This window comes from Podarcis vaucheri (assembly GCF_965113315.1).
Source record: "Podarcis vaucheri genome assembly, chromosome: 2".
Classification (NCBI taxonomy): Eukaryota; Metazoa; Chordata; class Lepidosauria; order Squamata; family Lacertidae; genus Podarcis; species Podarcis vaucheri.
Window position 1 is genome coordinate 34336315 of NC_138760.1, and position 17808 is coordinate 34354122.

A 17808-nucleotide genomic window follows, 5' to 3' on the forward strand; every position below is an offset into this window, starting at 1 on the left:
TTCCGTTTGTCTTCCAAGGTATGACTGTATACAAATCTAATAAATAATAATAAATAACAATAATAATCATTAATATTAAAACATCTGTATGGCAAAAGAACAGGGAAGGCTAACCTAGAAACAATGCTGGCTTTGCCTTTCGATATCTCAAAGCCTAAGTGGAATATAGAAATCTGTCCTAGAATCAAATGGTCCAGTTCAGCACTGTTTACACTGAGAGCCAGCAGCTCTCCAGGGTCTCGAGAGTCTCATCTGGACTTGCAATGCCAGGGATTCAACATAGGAGCTTTGACATACAAACGTGTTGTTCCTTTCCACTGAGCTATGAGGCACCTAGAGGCCCGCATTAGCAGATCTGAGCTTTAGGAAGTGCAAGATGTAAGGATAGGAATCTGAATTCTGTTCAGGCTACTAAGCTTTAATTGAAAGGTGTTGGACTACTGGATGCTGTAGCTGAGCTTCCTGCATTGCAAGACGTTGAACTAGATAACCCTTCAGGTCCCTTCCAACTCTTACCATTCTGTGATTCTGTATCCTGTGTCAATCCTTCTACGCCTCTGCTGCCACTGCTTGAAGAACTCTTTGAAAGCTGGTTCTGTTATTTTTCTCAGCAATGCTGGTAATGGAGGGAAAGGTAGATTGGGTAGATTACACTTCATTGGGCCTTGGTCTCATCTTGTTGCCCTCCCTGCCCTCAATTAAATCTCACAGATATGCCATTATTGGGCAGTGCATGCTTAAGGTGGACTGCTGTTGGAGTGGGAACAAATGGCTTCATGTGATTATACTAGTTATCTTCTGTATAAACAAAAAAAAAATATAGGCTACTACTAGGTAGAATCCTAAGTCATTGGGAGCGATTCCTGTTGAACTCAGGGCAATTTCTCAGTAAAGATGCCATGGGAGTCAGGCTGCGTGTGTTTTACTCTTTCCAAGCACCTATCTGAGAAGGAACTGAGGACTTTAGCCATGTCACAACATGGACAGCTGAACAAAGTCTATTTTTAAAATAAGCAAAATGCAGAAGTTAGAAGAACAAATACAAAACCAACAGGGTGGCAGCTCCCATGGTATCAGTGGTTTAATTTGATTTATGGATTTTTTTGAAAGAAAAGGACTGCCTCTTACCCCCCCCCAAAAAAAATGCTTTACAGCTTTTTAAAAAAACACAATCTCCATTCTTTCTACACAGACGTCTTGCTAAATATTAATCAACTGTATTCTAGGAATGCATTTGGGCTGCTGTAATAAAAACTCTCAATATTGAGAATGGATTTCTTCCAGTGAGAAATTGTAAAAGCTTGGATGGAAAAGCTTGAAGAAAATGCTTACTTTTTCAAGGAAAATGTTGTGTCCCCACCCACTCCTCACAAATCTCTTCATTCCTTTGTTAAGAGTGAATATGGAAATTTGGCTCAGCTTTGAAGTTTCAGGTTGTTTGTGTTCAGCTTTTGAGTTTTTTTGAAAACCAGAAAGGCAAAACATATTTATCAGCTGCCCACTGTAGAGGGCCACCTATGGATTTTGTCTGGGGCCCCTTCTTACCTTTGTCTTGTTACCTTTGTCTAAAACAAAAAGATTTTAAAAGTAGAAAAACTTGCGAAGAATAATATAATACAACTTGGCCATCATAGCTCAGGCTCTGAGCCACACTTCCTGTATCACACAGACATGTCAGTGGTTATGAGATGAATCTTCCTGTTCCTCTAGTAAACTTAATTATATTTAATAACTTTAATCATTGGTGGTTAGCAATTAATGCAAAATGCATTATCACTAGCATATTAAAAACAACTTAATTGCAACTTATTACTAGCTATTGGCAAGCCCATGCTTCTTGCAGATTTCTCCCCACCCTGCTCCTGCCCCAAATCTGACAACTGTCCTGGATAGAGAAGCTGAGCTTTTTGACGGAGCATCTGTGGTTGTTTTGAGGAACGCCATTTCCTGCTAGCTGTATCTTGCGTTGAAAGTACACAAGTAGCTGGCAGCTTCAGGTGCAGCTGATTTAGTAAGCCGACAAAACGGATGGGGCCTATCCGCTCTTCAAATAGCCAGGGGAAGAGGATGTATTTTTAGTGTGCAAGGTTTGCTGTTGAGCTTCGCTCAGTGGCAGCTGGAGTTTCGTGACTATGCAGAAGTGCTGTGTAATTCATGACACACACGGCAGATTGGGAGGTACGGTGGCTGGCAAGACTAGTTGGATTCCTAACAGAGCGTAGGCTGGCTTTGAAAGCTGGAGGCCCGTTTTAGATGTCATAAATGTTGCTTCCACTGACCTACTGTTGCTTTCCTTACACTTGGCTCTTCCTTTGTGAAGCTCAGAGTCGGTTATGTGGGCTCTTGGCTACACCCCCAAACTGATCAGACTGAGACATCAATGCAAAACATTTCTGCAAGTGTATTTGTGGAACTGGTAAAATTGTTCAGCCCAGATACAGAGGTCCACCTCTGAGGGCGTTATGGCGGTTCCCTCGCTGCGAGAAGTGAAGTTGCAGGGAACCAGGCAGAGGGCCTTCTTGGTAGTGGCGCCTGCCCTGTGGAATGGCCTCCTATCAGGTGTCAAGGAGATAAAAGAACTACACAACTTTTAGAAGACATCTGAAGGCAGCCCTGTATTGGGGAAGTTTTTTAATGTTTGATATTTGATTATGTTTTTCTATGGGCTGGAAGCCACTCAGAGTGGCTAGGGAAACCCAGGCAGATGGACGGGTGGTGGTGGTTGTTATTATTATATTAATTCCAAATTATAACACAGTGCTGTTGTCAGTGAGGTATATACGCTTAATTTGCTTAAGAAGGACCAGAGGCTTCCTTCATAGGAAAGAGTGACCTGATGGTGAAAGATCAGCTCCTTGAGAGTCCTGAGCAACCTATCTCAACCTGGGGCCATCCAGATGTTTTGGTTTATTGTTCTCATCAGTCCTGGCCAATGCAGAGGGCAGCAGGCTGGGGAAATCATCATGAATGTGTAGTTCTGTACAAGCACACAGGGCTCATGGAAGGTCCCAGTGAAATGCAGCCTGTCTCCCACTGCTGACAAAAGTCAAAAGGGCCCCATACCTAAGTGTGTAAAAGCTTCTTTCACAGGCGATGGGTGTAGGTGTATGTATTTCAGTCCTTGCAGCATTAGCTGCAAGCCCTGCTGCCTGTGACCTTGAACAGAGCCTGTGACCTTGAAGAGACTAGGCGGATGCAGGGGATAGCTGCTTCTCTGGAAGCAGGTTTGTTTTGATTTCTTGGTTTGTCGGCTGCTTTCCCCCTCCCCACCAAGCAGATCAAAGCAGCATCCGGTGATAAAAATGTATAAGGAGCACAAAATAATTAATATCGTAGCCTTCCAATTAGACAGCAATTAGACCCAGATATTAGTCTGCCATGTATTTGAAGGGGCGGTCTATGCAGCAGTACAGAAAGGAGGAATTCTGCTCCAACGTTACTCATCTTGAGCTGCTGCTTCTGCAATGTATGGAACTGCTTTGAATGGGTGGGGGGGGGGTATTCTCCCTCCCTCCCCAGCTGTGTGATGTAAACAGAAATAAATGCCAAGGGCATTCCTCCTTGGTCTCTGGCTCTCGTTTCTGGCACTTCCTCTCCTTCCCAAGTGAAATAGTGGATTATCTGTCCAAACATATTTTCTCCTACAAATATTTGTGCAACAGACTTGACAGAATGTTGGAATTCTGTTTTCTGCGCTAGCATTTTAGCATCCAAAATTCTAATGTTTGGGCTGTTCTTGACAGTCACAAAATGTGTATAAATTACTAGCCTTGGTTTATGTATTTATCAAATTTCCAAGTGTCACAGTTGCCAGCCTCCCCCCCCTTTTAATTATTTTATTTATTTATTGCTGCCCTTGTGCCTTTTAACAGCAGTGTGACACGTAGAAGTCTTGCAAAAGAGCTCTTTTCAGATAAAACAATGGAACAGAAAGGAAATATTTCACTTTATTTCAATGCCAAGGGAATCTAAATTCTTGCTTGTGAGAATTATGTTAAAGTGGTTAATTCGGTGTTGCAATAGTTTTTGCAGTTGGCTTTTGCCAAGTGAGGCTTGTACAACTTGGGAGTTGGCAAAACTGAAGTACTTCAATGCTTTTCCCAAGCACTAGTGCTTAAAAGGCAAGGTGCAATACTTGCCAAGTGCAAAATTTCACGCTTGTTTCTGAAATCCATTTCACTTTAAGCTTAGAATCATAGCATTGTAGAGGTGGAAGGTCTACAAGGGTCATGTAGTCCAGCCCCCTCCAGTGCAGGAATCTCAACTAAATCATACATGGCAGATGATGGCCGTCTTATCTGGTCAGCTTGCTGCATTGTGGGGGTAGAAGCCAGCCTTCACATTTGCACATTTAAATTTGAAACTGGGCTGACCAAGTCTCTGGTTTCATTCGGGTCTTCAGACACTTAATGAGAGGAGCCACCCTGGATTCACATATTCCACCCGTAACGAAAACCATCAGAACTCCCTTCTCCTCGAAACACAGTATGAACAAAAGGAATAGTTGCTTAAGTGAGATCGTACTAAGTTAAGAACTGTGCTGGCAATATAAATTAGCAGAGAGCCTCATTTAGCCAAGTTGATGGGTCTAAAACACGATACTGACAGCATTCGTTACGATGCACCTGGAACAAGCCTGACATGTTAATATAACCAAAATAGCAGGATTCAGTTTTTCACATCTTTAGGTTTGTTTTCTAACCATCTTAGGCTCTTTATTTAGCCCTGCTTTCTTTCTGTAAAGGAAAACACCAGTGTGTACGGATGATGCCCTGACTTTTGCCTTATTATTATTAATTGAATTTATATAGTACTGCCTTATACCCGAAGGTCTCAGGGCGGTTCTCCCCTTTGTGCAGCTACCAAAATCCGCTCCTCTATTTCAAAGGTACAGGAGCTGTCTCACCTTTGTATCTGTTTACCCTAATGCCAGGGAGTTTACCAATTGACTTGATTCTACTGGGGCCCTGAAACTGAAAGAACATGATTGCAGCAAGGCCTTTTTTCAGCGTTTATGCAAAATAACAATGGACCCTGAAAGACTTGCCTATCAAGAATACAAGAGAGATCTGTGTTGTTTTTTTTATAGAAAAGGGGGTGGGGGTGGGAGTTGTGCTCAAACAAACTGGAGGATGAATGAACAGATTGGTTACTATCTCCAAAAACAACAGTTACCTCTTGGCCAAAATGGAAAACTTCCAAATCCAAACACCCACTCTTGGGGATAATGTTTGGCTGGGGGGTAGGTAGGAAGGCTTCAAATCTGCTTCAGATTTCCAGTCTCACTTGATTCCACAGAGAGAGATCTATGGCACTACAGTGGCTGTCACAGGTGAGTGCCAACAAACAATTGCATGCCCAAAGCAGAAGAGAATTGACGTGGAGGAATGGAGTGGGCGGGAGGAGAGTCTCTAGCATTCCTTTTGTTATTTGGCCCAGGCAAATGTAATGTAGGTTGTTTCATCCTGGAGGTTATAGCTCTCCTATGTTTCCTGTCTCAAACGAAGAAAAAGGAAATTCAGTGTATTCTTAATAGATTGCAAACATGTATAGCTATATTTAGCACACTGATTTCAAAGGAATTCAGGCATGCCTAATTCCTTTCTGGGTGGTACCCAGTCAGTGTACAGCAGGAATCATGCTTATGAATTGGCTTAGCTCCAGCATTTCCAGATTGTTCTTTTAAAGCCTCTAAAATGGCTAGGGAATCCATGGCCCTCCAGATGTTAATGGGCTCCATTTCCCATCAGTCTTAACCAACATAGCCATTGGCCAAGGATTGCGGGAGTTGCAGTCCAACAACAACTAGAGGACCACAGTGGATTTTCCTTTTTTTCTATTTTCTTAAATTTTTTTTGAACCCCCCTCCACACACACACAATTTCCTACCACCTCATAGAAGGACTGAAATGCCCCCCATACCAGAACCTCCCCAGTTTATTTAAGCTAATATCCACTGAGGGATGAAAACCACCAGCCTATCCTGTACCTCCCCCCACTTGTAACCCCCCTGAGAAGCAACCTTGGGGGGGGACCCTTTGTCCCCATTCCCATATTTTGAGGACCCCCCCATCCATTTATGCTGAGATACTCCTCCTTCCCCTCCCATCCATGTAGCGCCAGACCCTCCTCTCCATTACTTCTCCATGACCCCATCAATGCAGAAGCCCCCCCCCATTTTGAGGTCGCCCCCCCCCCCAATCCACAGTGGATATTTCTGAAACCCCCTCTCTCCGTTACTGTCCTTTCCCCAAGATGAACACAACTCTTAATTTCTGCAATCCTTGATTGATCTTCTCCAGTAGGCCGTGGGTATTGCCCTTCTCAAGTAGGGAACTGTGGGAACTGTGTTAGTGGACCTTGCAAACTTCCATAGGCTCTGGGCAGCAGCAGTCCTTGTGGGGGATGCCTGTACCCAGGGCTTTTTTTCAGCCGGAGCTCAGTTCCAGCACCTCTCAGGTGGGTGCCATTGCCATTCTTAGAGAACAAGGGAGAAGTTTGTGGTGAGTTCCAACACCCCTTTTTCTAGAAGAATAGCACTGCCTGTGCCAGTTAGGCTTGTGGAACCTGGCAATGTGTCTCAGATTGCCCTAGTCATGCTTTTTCTTTCTTTATATATAACAGCTAGCCCAGTCTTGAAAGTCACTTACACTTTCCGCACATGTAAAATGTGAATTAATGCTACCTTTTTCACAAAGCTGCACCAAGGATAAAATGAATAGCAGTTTTTAGTCAAGCGCAGAGCTGCCCGCTAATGTCCTTCACCAAGACTAAAAACTGAATGAATGTTGTCTCACATCCCATCCTTTTCATTCGGATATTTTTTTCCCCCTAGCCAAGGAACAGAGGGGGAAACATTTGCAGGCATATAGGGGTGACAGCTGCTAGAAGCTGTTTTAGACTCTCTTGCAAGAAGACAAGTCTACTGCCAATATTAAGTGCTTTCTTTGGATCACCTGAAACACATCATTGAATGTTTTGCAAACTGCCTCTGAAACCGCTCCCTTTCGAAAGGAGCTTTCCAGGTAAGCATAGAGTCTGCTGCTTGTGAAAAGCAAGTCTAAAGCCCTCTTTGGCTCACAGAACAAATACCACTGTTCTTTTCAATCCTAGCTATTGCTTTTCATCATCATCATCTATTTATTTATGCCCCTCCTTTTTCCCTGACAGTGACCCAAGGTGGATAATTGTATATAATTGTAACTGGGCAACACTGGGGTGCCTTTTGAGGAGGATCTAATAATAAAGGCCACTTAGAGTGTCGCCTTCCCTATTATTATAACAAATATTTTTCCTTTGCATTCACAACACTAACTCAGGAAAAGCCTTTTCACATTTTTGCTGACGAGTTACAGAATATCTGACACCATTCTGCACGGCAAAAGGTTCAATGTCATTTTCAGCATTGATAAAAGAGCTGTGCAGATACATACAAATCCAGCAGAAGGCGTGTCTGCCCGGCACCTGTATTCTTGGAATGCAATTCTCTTTTTTAAAAAATAATGTTTATTAAGAGTTTAAAAGTTACAGAAAGAAAAGAAAAGAGTTAAACAAAGCAAAACAATACAATACATAAAAAATAAAAACACTGCTTATCTTAACAAAACAAAAACAAGAACAAAAACAGAATCAATTAAAAACACATCCCATATTTCCATATCTTGTCTTTCATTTACTTGTTTCGACGACCTCCTCACACCTCCCTTTTTTGTATTCTAGTTCAGTTAGCTATTTCAGCAAATCCTTTCCATCTTTCTCAGTTTTTGTCCTATAATTTATCTTAACACAATCTAACCTTGTTTCCCCCCCCCTTAGCCCATTAACAGTCTATTTTTACTTAATTCTTTATAACATTTCTGCTAAAGCCATATAACTTCATTCCAACATCCTTCTAACATTCATTAATTTTACAGTGTTTCTGTAAATAGTCTTTAAATTTTTTCCAATCTTCTTCCACCGACTCTTCTCCCTGGTCTCGGATTCTGCCAGTCATTTCTGCCAGTTCCATGTAGTCCATCAGCTTCATCTGCCATTCTTCCCGGGTGGGTAAATCTTGTGTCTTCCAATACTTTGCGATAAGTATTCTTGCTGCTGTTGTAGCATACATAAAGAAAGTTCTATCCTTCTTCATCACCAATTGGCCGACCATGCCCAGGAGAAAGGCCTCTGGTTTCTTCAGAAAGGTATATTTAAATACCTTTTTCATTTCATTATAGATCATCTCCCAGAATGTCTTAATCCTTGGGCACGTCCACCAAAGGTGAAAGAATGTACCTTCAGTCTCATTACATTTCCAACATTTATTATCAGGCAGATGGTAAAGGAATGCAATTCTCAATCCAGAGTCTTTAGTTTCATTTCAGACAGCCCCCCTGATAAGACAGGGTGATATCTCTGAATTGTCTCCTGCTTTCACCAATCCGAGTGGCTTAATTCTGAAGCACTTAAAAAAAGCAAGTGCCATGGAGGCCAGTGAAGCTCATTTCATAGCATCTGTGCTTAGGTTTGCAGCCTCCTTGTTTGTCTTCTGAATATTTCAAGATCTTGAACATACTGGTAAAATCAACCTCTGTGTCAGGGGTGGGGAACCCTTCTCAGCCTGAGAGTTGGATTCATATTTGACCAGCCCTCCAAGGAACAAGTGGGCAGAACCAAATGCTAAGGGGATGGGGCCAAAGGCATGCATCTACGTTTTGGTAACTGGGCTGTTGTCTGAAGTCTTCAAAGCACAAAGTGCTCTGTACCAGAAGACATTCAAAGCTTCCTGCTGCCAGTCTGAGGCCAGGTCCTAACATGGCTTTAGGAAAGACTTCAAAACCGTGTTTAAGATGAAACCCTACACTAATCTATCTTCAACTATCAAAGCTGTCCGTCTTATCCCAGTGAAACACAGAGGACTTCAACAACCTTCCCTCAAGAAGTAAGTGGTAGAGACAATGCATGACCCCTCCAGAACCAAAATACTGATAAACTGGCCCAAAAGTAAGAGGAAAAGATGAACTTTTCGGTACTAATATAGGTTGTCAGAGGATGACAGGGTTTCCCAAACTTGGGTCTCCAGCTGTTTTTGGACCACATCATCCCTAGCTAGCAGGACCAGTGGTCAGGGATGATGGGAATTGTAGTCCAAAAACAGAGGGGACCCAAGTTTGGGAAGCTCTGTGTTATAACAAGTTTTGATGGCTCAAGAATTTCCTTGATCAATAAAATAAAATTGGTCAACAAAGCGTAACATTTTATTATGACATTTTAGTCTACGTTTTATGACTTTTTATTCTACAGTCTAGAGATTATGAAAGTCTGTATAAACAGGTAGTATAAGGTCCACAGAGATGCTGGCCATCTTCGCCCACCAATTACCGTACCTAATCTGACCTTTGGAGTAATGAAGTGAGGTGCATGGGGATGATGGGAATCGTAGTCCTGCAACACCTAGAAGGCACTGTGTTGTTAACCCTTGTACTGACATGAGGTGCGGGGAACCTTTGACCTTCCAGATGTTCTCCACACCTGCATTACATTATTTTCCTGCCCTTCCTCTAAGGAGTTCAAACTAATGTGTACAGTGGTACGTCAGGTTACAGATGCTTCAGGTTACAGACTCCGCTAACCCAGAAATAGTACCTCGGGTTAATAACTTTGCTTCAGGATGAGAACAGAAATCATGCAGCGGCGGCACAACGGCGGCAGGAGGCCCCATTAGCTAAAGTGGTGCTTCAGGTTAAGAACAGCTTCAAGTTAAGAATGGACCTCCAGAACGAATTAAGTTCTTAACCCGAGGTACCACTGTATTGTTTTTCCCGATCCTCTTTCTTCTCACAACCACCCTGCAAGGTAAGTTAGGTTAGGGCCGAGTTAGGTTAGAGCGCCGAGTGAGCTTCACTGTTGAGTGTGGATTTGAGCACTGGACTCCCTGATCTTGACGGAACTCTTTAACAACTCTACCACACTCTATAATTTGAGTGGCAGCCCTGGCCTGTAGAAGGAAGAAATTTAGCTAACCCTATACTACATCTAGGATACATAAACATATTGCAGCACACATATGATGGATAGTGGAACCTCTTTTCTATCTTTCTTTTTAAGCTTTGGAGCTTGTTTACAATATTTAGTGGTACACTTAGCTATCCCAGTGAGCTGTACTAGATCCTTTGCTTTCCATCCCAGATGAATCATGTCCTAATGCATGTTTCTCAAAATCATTCTGCTCCTGATTTGATTGTCTACATATTCTGCAGGTTACAAAGGAGGGGAGGAAGGCATAAGAATATGCTGGACACAATTCTGCATCACTGTTTTGAAATGCATATGGCAGAATGTACTTTCTATCATATGCGGTGGACTTGTAAAAGAGTAAAAGAGTATTGGGAAATGATTCATAACGAATTGGGGAAAAAACGTTTAAAAGTAATTAAAAAAACAACAACCAGTGTCCTTTTAGTTGGGGATAATTACCCAGAGAAATACCCAGGTGTCAAAAAAGGTTTTTTATGTATGCCATGACTGTGGCCTGTGTTTTGTTAGCCCCGAAATGGAAAATGAGCGAAGTCCCAACTAAAGAAGAATGGCAACTTAAACTGATGGAATATGCACAGCTTGCAGACCTAACATATAGAATAAGAGAACAAGAAGAACATAGCTTTAGAGAAGATTGGAAAATGTTTATTGAATATATGGGGGAAATTGTATATATTTGAAAATGTGGGCAGCATTAAGATATATACAACAGTGTAAATAAGTTTTGATGGATGTAATAATGGGATGCTGAATGGTTTGGTTTATATAAAATATGCAGAGATTTATGTTACACAAAATGAACCATGGAAAGAGAAGAAGGGAAGGCATTGATATTTTAAGGTTGTTTAAATGAATATTCTAAAATGTAAAAGAGAAAATTTAATAAAAATTAGGAGGGCGGGGAGGAGAAAGAAAAACAAATGGCAACGGCTAAAAAGCTAAACAAGGAAATTTGGAATCCAGGATACAGTATGTCTTCAGAAACAACACTGAGGATTTTTAAAACAGTTTTCAGATCTGTGGTTTAGCACAGTCAAGGCAAATAGTAATAGGTGTGTACCTTGGAGAGATGAGTCCTTGTTCCTAGAAGCCACAGATTTATTGTATGGATAATATCCTTGACTAAGGTACTATGCCCCATCTATAATGACCAGGCCAGTGCGAGAGGGGATAATGTACTTTGTGAGCCTGCAACGGAACTTGCCATATTTCCACCATATGATATCAAGCACTGGTGAGGAAGATAAATTCTGAACAAATAAATGTTATAATCTGAAAACGCAAACCAATATGATCAGTTCTAAAAGAGGCCCATTCTTGGAATGTGGTTGCCACTGTGATTAAATGTAGAATGTCAAACAAGATCCATGTGTTAAGGTGTCCTTGGCTCCTGGAAGCTAGGAAGGAATGTAAAGAGGCACCTACATCCCAATTGTTCTGCTTCAAATGACTTCTGAAGTGCATTGATATAGTTGGAACATTGGCTTGACCCCATTTGGGAGCACTATTGTAGAGACACAGCAATGCTGCTGTTCAAGGTTGCTTTGCTATCAGCTTCTAAAAAGCAGAGTGGGTTTTCTTCCCTTGGGAAAATGAATACTCTCTCAAGAACCTGAAGAGGACCTGTTATTTTCTGCATTCCTTATTAAACCGTCTTGAATCCTTAGTAGGTTAGAAAAAGAAAAAGAAGTCATCCAATGACAACTTTCGCATCGTGCTGTCCTCCATTCTTCTCCCTGTGAAAGGCTCTTTGCTATATTCAGCATGAGTAGTTTACAAGAAGCAGAGGGACTCCTCTTCAAGGTTTCCTCTTCTTATTCCTGACATTGCCATTGTTATCTGTCTATGATGAAGCCTGTTGGTTTCATTACTGTATTATTATTTTTCCAGGGGCTACAAATGTCATTCCTCAGATGGGCTTAGAGGGCTGCAGTGAAAGACAGCTTGTCTGCCAGGGCTGATCTCGGATGTTCCATGTCAGGGCCAAGCTACACATTATGTAGGATAACCCATGATTGAATTTGTTTTTCCTTTAATGAAGCTGCAGCAGGGACCTCTGAACCTGACCAGAGCAGGTGTTTGGGTGGGAGGGCATATTCAGTCTTTACCCGTGGCATTTACCTGATCTAAATTGCCCCTCCCTATGGGTCTGATATAAGGGATGCGGGTGGCGCTGTGGGTTAAACCACAGAGCCTAGGAATTGCCAATCAGAAGGTCGGCGGTTTGAGTCCCCACGACGGGGTGAGCTCCCGTTGCTCGGTCCTTGCTCCTGCCAACCTAGCAGTACGAAAGCACGTCAAAGTGCAAGTAGTTAAATAGGTACCGCTCCAGCAGAAAGGTAAACGGCGTTTCCGTGTACTGCTCTGGCTCACCAGAAGCGGCTTAGTCATGCTGGCCACATGACCCAGAAGCTGTATGCCGGCTCCCTCGGCGAGCTGAGCGCCGCAACCCCAGAGTCAGCCACGACTGGATCTAATGGTCAGGGGTCCCTTTACCTTTACCTTTATGGGTCTAATAGCAACCAGGGTGGGGTGGAGTTGGGGGGAATAATTTAGATTGGGTGAAATGGCAAGCACGGCTACGCGGATCAACAGTGGAGCCCACTACCCATGTTTCTTTAAAGTCAAAAGGTTGGGAGAGCCAGTCACTGATATTCCCAGCAGCGGATGGTTTTCCCCTCAAACACACGTTGGGTATGTTCTAAGTGTCCACTCTAATTTCCCACAGGCCTAAAACATTTTGATGCCCGAGACAGAGCATCAAATCGTGCCCCCCCCCGCCTCAAGTCTTAGATAGGACAGCTATTATGGCAGCTGAGACAGAAAATCCTGCAAGCACCTCTTCCCTTCCCTTCTCCCAGGAATAAAAAAGCCAAGTAGCAAAAAACTGCCTCCCCTTTCATGACAGCTAAACCTGCTGCTTCAGGCCGCTGTTCACTCTGCCAAATGGCAGGGCTGGACCTGCGTGGGACAACAGAAAGCTAGTAGTTTCATTTTTCTTTGACATGAAGATATAAAATCAAATGTTTATCAACATGAACTGGTGCCCTGGAAGATGCTGCTTCCATCCCAAGTTCTGAGTCCCCTTTGGACAAGAGGAACACCTATTTAATTTGCCAGAATGTCATTGGAAGAAGAGTCAAGTCAATATCACAACATGGTGCCCAAGAAAAAAGAAATGAAATGCAGTTCAGAGGTCCCACTCTGCATAAATTGTTTTTGTATCTTTGGGCTAGCTAGATGCAGAGATGTGGACCCTCTGGGTGCTGCTGGACCCCAGCTCTCACCAGCCCCCTGCCCAGCATTACCAAGGGTCAGGGATTATGACAAGTGCAATTCGGTGACAACTGGAGGACTACATGTTCTGTACCACAGGAGTAGGCATGTGCAGTTGCAGTCTACAGAAGATTTGTCTGCTTTTGACCACTGCAGAGATGTTGGGTGCCTTTGCACTGGCTCCTGGGCAGCAACTTTAGAGAGAGGTGCACCCAAAATGTCTCGTTATTGGGAGAGATCAGTAGTCCATGAAACTTGGGAGTCCGTCTCCCAGTTGGTATGGTTACTTTTAGGTTGGTTGTTTTATTTTATAGGACTGTAAGATGCTATACTTGCAGCCCCATGGAGTGCAAAATAAGGAGTAGGCTTTATGAATAAATTAAATAACACATAATAGGAACCAGCAATTATTTATATGCAATATAATACAATTGAGTCCCCCAAGAGATCCAGTTTCAGTCATTTATCCCTACCTTCTAGTAGGCAAAGTAGTGGGTGCAAAATATAGATGGCATCTCCCCCAGCCCTCTGCCATCCTTAATTCTGATTCTAAGACTTACTAGCTTGGAAGTAGGACTCACCAAGCTCAGTGGGTAAGCATGCTTATGGATGGACAATTCGTCTCTGATGTTCTGTGCTTCTTCTTTATGGGACACTGCTTATCTGTGTACTTTCAGGGTGTTTGTAAACAACAACAACACTCAACCATTCCCAGGCTTTTGTCGTATATCCCACAGCCAAACATAGTTCTCCACGGTCACAAGCCAGAAAGTGGTCAGCCATCCAAGTGCTTCCACAACTTCGCCATCCATATTTCTAAAGCTATTGCAAAGATTTGTTGCCAGGTTTGGCCCAAAGAAAGGGGGATATAGAAGCTGGGCCCCTGCTCCCCAGCTAACTTTTAAATGTGCTTTGGAATATCACAGTGGTATCTCATGGGCATAAACAAAGTGGAAGTGTGTGAGGTTTCAGTGTCTACATTCAATTTCACTAGGAAAAGATTGGCTACTTTAAATGTGGGGTTTTTGCATCTAAAAAAAAAATGCCCCTTAGAAACATGGAAAAGGAAGAGTGTGCTTGTCATGGAGTGGAATGCATGTGTGTGCTGCATGGACATGAAAAGAAAAGCTGCAATCCCCAAGGGGCAGGTTCTTTTAATTAAAACCTAATGGCAGCCATTAGAAAGCTGCTTAGGAGTTGGGATGCTGGAGACAGATGAGAAAGCAGCCAAAGGTGCAAAATGAGGGCAATTTATCACACGGGTCAAGATGTTTCCCCAAGGCTCCAGAAAGCGCAAATCTCTGTCCCAAGGATGTGGATTCACATCTGCCCCATGGCAAAACAAACAGTGCATTTTGCAGGGTGGGCTTTGGGTTGCTGCGGAATAGAATTCCATGCCTGATGTTAAGGATGCCATCTGGTCTGCTGGGCTTTCCCATCCAAAGCTTGTTTTCGCTGTAGGTAGAGCCATTATGCTGACTTGGGCTCCTGGGACTGACTGGTGACATGCTGGCACAATGCTGAAGGTGCCTAGAAAGTAACAGCATGAAGGCTGTGGTGCCTTTGTGAAGTTAACAGTTCTGGATCATCTTGGATCGCACACAGCCATCTCTACAATTCCTATTCCTTTGAAGAAATCCTCCACCCATATAATGGGTTCTGGTTTTTGTGAAGTTGCTCTTTCCAAAATACAGTGGTGCCTCGCAAGACGAAATTAATTCGTTCCGCGAGTTTTGTCGTCTTGCAATTTTTTTCGTCTTGCGAAGCACGGTGTCGGGAAAGTTTTGGAAAAGCTTCAAAAATCACCAAATTCTTTAAAAACCTCAAAAAAGGCTACCACACCGCGTTCTATGAGTTGCTCCTCGAAGTCAAGTCGCAACTGTATTAACGGTGTTAAGAAAAAGGAAACAAACTTGCAAGACGTTTCAGTCTTGCAAAGCAAGCCCATAGGGGAAATCGTCTTGCGAAGCAGCTCAAAAAACAAAAAACCCTTTCGTCTAGTGAGTTTTTTGTCTTGCGAGGCATTCGTCTTGCGAGGTACCACTGTAAAGCTCACATGGTGTCAGAATAGTTGGACTGCATCCCAGGAGTTGTCTCCTTGCTCCAACCCAGCCCTTCCCCACACCCCAGTATGCATGAGACCAGGAATCTTCTCCAGCTCTTCCTTACATATGAGAAGTTGACCAGGGCAGGCTCAAGCACAGTTTGCTTAAATAGTTTTAATGCCAGTAACTGATGAGGCCATACTAAGGGGTTTCCAGGGTCCTTTAAAGAGACTTAAAGTACTTAGCCACTTCCCATGGTGCTCCAAAGTGCTTTAAAATGAACAGCTCCAAGACTAGTTTAAATGCTTAACTTGGTTTGACTTTGTGGAGGGCCAGACATCTTAGTGCACCTCTGGGCCAGAGAGATCAAGATGCTAGAAAGTAAAGAGAAACTTCCTGGCTCTGTGTCTGCTAACCTCCCCACCCATTACATTATGTTCTATGGCTTTAATAGCTGCAAAAGTGGCAGCAGTTCAGAAGGTGAAGTATATACACATCTTCCCAGGAAAAGTTACACCTGATGATTTTCTGCCTCTCATGTTGAAGCCCCAGATACTCCAACAGCAAACAATGACAGCCTTCCCAGCTCCACTGAGAGTTACCTCTAAAGGTAACTTGTGAAAGAACCTTCTTTCCCTCCCCAAAAAGGAGGCACTTTTGAAGTTAAACCAATTTCAACCATTGAAAAGTGTTTGTTTAATGTGGTTTGCAGCTGTTGAAAACACAAAGAAAAAGTGGAGGAGGACATCAGCGGATAGCCATTGGATGTTGGGGCACACACAACAAATTCTGCGGGTGCATAGTTATCAAGAAAGACTTCTTAACACCTTCTAAAAATCCAGCATTTACCCTTCCACTGCTTTAAATACTTAAATCTTTATGCTCCTGCTTGGCTTGCCTGCCTGCCAATTTGCTTAGAGACCGGTTTGTGGACAGCATGTTTTCCTACAATGTCAGCAGTGGCCTTGAACCGGCACCTCTGGCTCCTCCATTCATGTGCTTATCTAGAAAGTCTGATCTGATTATCTGATATGCTAAGGCTGATGTTAGTCTTGTAGACTTAAATGAGCTGTCCTTGAGCAGGTTGCAACAGCAAAAAAGATGCAGGGCTGGTATTATCTCAGGATGTTGCTTACAGTGGTACCTCAGGTTACAGATGCTTCAGGTTACAGACTCTGCTAACCCAGAAATAGTACCTCAGGTTAAGAACTTTGCTTCAGGTTGAGAACAGAAATCACGTGGCGGCAGCGGGAGGCCCCATTAGCTAAAGTGGTATCTCAGGTTAAGAACAGTTTCAGGTTAAGAACAGACCTCCAGAACAAATTAAGTTCTTAACCCGAGGTACCACTGTATTTCCAAAGACGCAAACCAGTGTTTCTTTATCCCCCCAACCCTAGGAGGCAGAACAGATGAGTGATCCAGGTCAGCTTTACCATGAAGGGAAGGGAAGCAGTTCCTTTGAGCAGCAAATCCTGGAAGGAATACCATTTTCTTCCCCCATCTTTGGGTATAATTTTAAATAATGAGCAAGGAGAGTATCATTTTGACATTTTACTTTAGGTACGAAAATGTCCAACGTGGATTCAGCAACCTTTAGACACATAATACATTTTTCTGACAGGCACACATTCTTGTGGTGACCACTCATGCAGGCAACCATAATGTGTGAATGGATATGGCCAGGAAGCATTTCTGCAAACACATTGGCACATTCCCTCCTAGCTGCTGGGATCATGACAATTGCTGATGACCGTGTGTACAATGACACAGTTACCACACTCTGCTTTCCAAAGCAAGTATATACCAAATGGAAGGCTGGGTCTGAGTGCCTGGGCAGGCAGGCAGGCAGGCAGGCAGGCAGGCAGGCAGGCAGGCAGGCAGGCAGGCAGGCAGGCAGGCAAACAAACAAACAAACAAACAAACAAACAAAGGTATAGGGTGAATTGATACTTAGCCACCAACATCTGTAGCAAACAGTTATCAACTTTTGCCCATTCTAAGTAATTACCCATGGTCATGCAATGCATAATTATCCAACAGAATGTATCTTATGGGATGTTTTGATGAACACTGATTGTAAGTCACTTCTTAGCAGAATTAGATAAACTAAGGGAGGCTATCAAGGGCTTTTAGCCACAATATACAGTATATGTCTTGAGTGTGTGATATTTACAATGCAGTCATACCTACAGTGCCTGTTTGCTAGATAGGCACATGATAGGAGCTGAAGCTCACAGAGTTTTCCTGTAAGTTTGCTAGAGAGAACTCTGAGAGACAATCCATCTGTGCCCTAATAGGGGAGGGCATAGTCATGTGTGTATATTCTCCTTACCTGCATGCACACATTGCCTTTTGCCTCTCTTCACTCTTACTCTTCACCTGATCACCAAGCCAGAAATGTGAGAAGAATCTGCATGTCCGAGCTCCATTGTTGACATGATCTTAAGGTAGACTTAAGTGTGTCTTTGTA